Consider the following 3,727-nt stretch of genomic DNA (forward strand, 5'->3'; position numbering starts at 1 on the left):
ACTTCAGGGGACATTACATTGACTTACATGCATTTCCTGGAGACTTATCCTAACCTTAACCATAACCAACACATGCCTAACCCTAACTAAGTCTTCACCCTAAAATTAATGATCCCCCTTATGGGGACCTCCAATTTGTCCCCATAAGGGAGGCGAGTCCCCACACGTGACTATGTAAAGAGATTTAGGTCCCCACAAGTATAGTAATGCTAGTCCACGCACACACACACACACACACACACACACACACACACACACACACACACACACACACACACACACACACACACACACACACACACACACACACACACACACACACACACACACACACACACACACACACACACACACACACACACACACACAGCTTGGCGACTGAGCGATATCTGAACCTCTGTATGCACAGCTGGAGGATGTTTACGTACATTGAGTCCTCTCTGAAACAGCGTCTGTCCCATCACGTTAGCCAGCATCCGGATCAACGCCGCCCCCTGCAGGGAGCGAAGGAAACACACTTTACAACACAACAACAAACACACTCATTGGGGATCGCTGCAGCTGTTGTGTCGGATTGGAAACATGTCTTGATTTAGGAGTAAACCCTAGCATGGAGAAACTCACTTTTAAATCACAAAGAAACTTGCTTTTAATTATTATGTGATGTTTAGCTGTTAGCCACGAGCTAGCTCAGCCAATTACAAAAAAAATGCCTAAAAGTGTACTGGCTAGCTAGCTTGTTAGCTTGGAAAACATTGGAAACATGTCTTGACTTGGGAGTAAACCCTAGCATGGAGAAACACACTTACAATACCTCACTAAAATATGCTTTCAATTATTAACGCAACACTACTCAGTTTGTTTGGGATTGTTTTGATTATTTCTCCTGTTGCATGGACTCGCAAGATATCTTGACTCTTGAGGTAACCCTAACCCCAGAACAAGAAAGACACTTAAATTAGTATGTGACATTCCTCCATTAATTTATTTGGGAATGTTTAAAAACGTGTTTAAACTCTGTATGTGATGTTTTGTTTTTCAGTTTTTAGCAGTTACACAAACCTGCCTAAAAGTGTACTGGCTACGTTGCTTGTTAGCTTGCAAGTTAAATAAACTAGTCCTTAAGTTAAATGTATGCCATTAGAAGGTATCTCGAATCCTGATCCTAATCCCGATTCAGAATTAATTTAATACATTTGGATGACACCTACTTTTTTGTATGCGATCCAGTCAAAGACACGGTCGATATCCGCCGCCTGCGCCACTTCCTGGGAGATCGGGTGGGAGGAGTTAAGGCCGTCCAATAGCATCACCTCATGGAGGACATCCGTCAGGAAGCGCTGTTTCTCCTGAAAACACACAAACGGGGACTTTGTGTTGACATTCATTCTCTGGAGGCTAACACTTTACATTTCTAACCTCATTTTGACCATAACAAGGGAGCCAGATTTCGTCCCCTTATGGTTGGTTAGTCCCTGCAATGTTGGTGTGTGAGCTGGTCATTGGTCCCCATAATGTTGTTGATAATATCTGAATTTTTTTGAGTTTTTCTTCTAGTTCAGCCTTACATTAAATCCACACAAAGACAGGGGATCTAGTGCAGATGTGTGTCTCCATATAGTAGCTGTTAAAATGCAATTATGGTCATATCCCATCAAATCCCAGGTCAAATATAATATATCAAAAAAATGTTTCCCTCTGTATAGTTTATGTTCTGATTTCATGTAATGCGTCTTTGAGCATTAGGAAAAGCGCAATACAAATCCCATGTATTATTATTATTATTATTATTATTATTATTAAATGAAGGTTAGAGGGATATATCGTCTTTAGTGATCGTAATGTTATGTTAAATAATCTTGTGTCTTGTCTTAAAACTCGTCCTTGTTGATGTTGCATGTGGAGCTGCTGGGATGCAAGAAACATTTCAGACTTGATCTGACAGTAAATGATTATCATATCGTACATGCACAACCATTGCAAAGAAGCAGTATTTGGCAAACAAAATCTTAGATCTCAGGCGCCTTCCAACCATTAACCTATAAAGTAAAAATATGGGTGTAAAATGTTAGATATTAGTGTTTAAATACAGAAAATAACAAACAAGAAACAAATGAACAGATTGTTGTCCCCATAATGTCTTTTGTTTACCATAAAAACATGCTTTACCCTAAAAAAGGGACCTGGATATCTGTCTCCATATTTTGGAGCTGGTTGAAACAGTATTGGTTTTCTGAAAGTGATTGAAAATCTTCACAACATGTTTTGGCCAATGGTGTTTGATTTTCTCCCATCTCAGATTTTGCCAGACTTTAATTAAATATTTAATTATTTTTGGCAAAACAAAGTTGGTCAACAAACTGTCATTCAGCGGAGCAGTTGGTTGAGTAAACAGAGGTTTAGATGTGTAATTAAACGGGTTAATTCTTATTTATTGTAATCTTGTTCTCCCATTTATTCCCATGATTATTTCCCTAACTGTATCCTCATTGTATCCGATCTTTTCCTTACTTTTCCCTTCCTGTTCTACTTCCCCTTTTTTCCCGTCTTACTGCCTCCGCTTCTTCTCATTACTCCTTTTCATACTTCCTCTCCTCTCCTCTCCTCTCTTGTTTCAGGTTTCTAATATACATCGGCAAACATGTCGAGCTGTAACGAGCTCGGTCTAAATTACCCTTGGGATCAGGCTAAATCCGGAGAAGCACGTCTATGTCTAATTCATGGATTACAATGTTTACTATGGAGATTTGGTTTTAATGAACCTCTATCTAGTTAAGCAATAGAATTATAGACGTATTAAGTTTTAGTCTGTAATGAACTGACTGAACAGGAACTTTTTTTTAATTAACAGTTTCTGCTGGGATCTGGCTAATTCCTGGTCCGGCGTGGCTCAAAGTTGTTTATTAAGTAGGTTTGATTTTAATGAATATAAATCCAGTCAAACAAAAGTTTCACTGCAATTTAAATTTGTTATGAACAGTAGAAATCAGGGTTTAGATTTTACACTGTCTGCTGGGATCGGGCTACTTCTTGGGAGGTGGGTGGACTTGTTGAATAATATACTTTAAATTAGTCCGAAATTAAGAATACACATAGCAAATATTTTAACAGTATCTTCTGGGATCTGGTTCATTCTTGGTCCGGTGTGGCTCATGTTGTTTATCAAAACTTTATTTTGATGCGATATAACAGTTTTTAATACAACATTTCGGTCAGTTGGGATCGGGTTGCTTCTTGGCAGGTGGGTGGACTTTCAAGAAATAGGTCTTGTTGAATAATATACTTTAAATTAATCTGAAATTAAGAATACACGTAGAAAATGTTAAAAATCTGGCTAATTCTTGGTCCAATGGGGCTCAACTTGTTTATCAAGATTAGATTTTCTTGCGATATTAGACTTTTTATGAACATTAAAATGCAAGATTTAGATGTTACAGAGTCTGTTGGACTGACTTTAAGAATATGCAAAGGAATGTTTAAAGTACTATTCTGTGTTTCAGAAACTTCAGCATGTCCACATGTTGAGGGTTTTTAAGGTAGGCTGAAGACGTTCTCCCAGTAGTAAAAGTACAGCTGAATTTCCTAATTTAAAACCACATGTTTATTAGACACACTGCCTAATTGAGCCCGATGTATTCCTCAAATTCGTTCCCTTTTTATCGTTTGTATCTGTCTCTGCTTTATCTTGTCCTGTGTGTCCATGCTGAGTCATTGCGTTTGAATCAGA

General features: G+C 38.3%; 1 long non-coding RNA gene across 1 annotated transcript in view; it reads right to left on the reverse strand.

The window, feature by feature from the left end:
- Window positions 1-418: 418 nt before the first annotated feature.
- Window positions 419-3,727, reverse strand: part of LOC117443240 (uncharacterized) — an 18,483-nt gene continuing 15,174 nt past the window's right edge. Inside the window, exons 2-3 of the long non-coding RNA XR_004551640.1 lie at window positions 1,212-1,349; window positions 419-494 (exon numbers count right to left, since the gene is read on the reverse strand). This is a non-coding gene — a long non-coding RNA (uncharacterized lncRNA). The remainder of the gene's footprint in view (window positions 495-1,211; window positions 1,350-3,727) is intronic.

This window comes from Pseudochaenichthys georgianus, unplaced genomic scaffold (genome assembly GCF_902827115.2).
Source record: "Pseudochaenichthys georgianus unplaced genomic scaffold, fPseGeo1.2 scaffold_560_arrow_ctg1, whole genome shotgun sequence".
Classification (NCBI taxonomy): Eukaryota; Metazoa; Chordata; class Actinopteri; order Perciformes; family Channichthyidae; genus Pseudochaenichthys; species Pseudochaenichthys georgianus.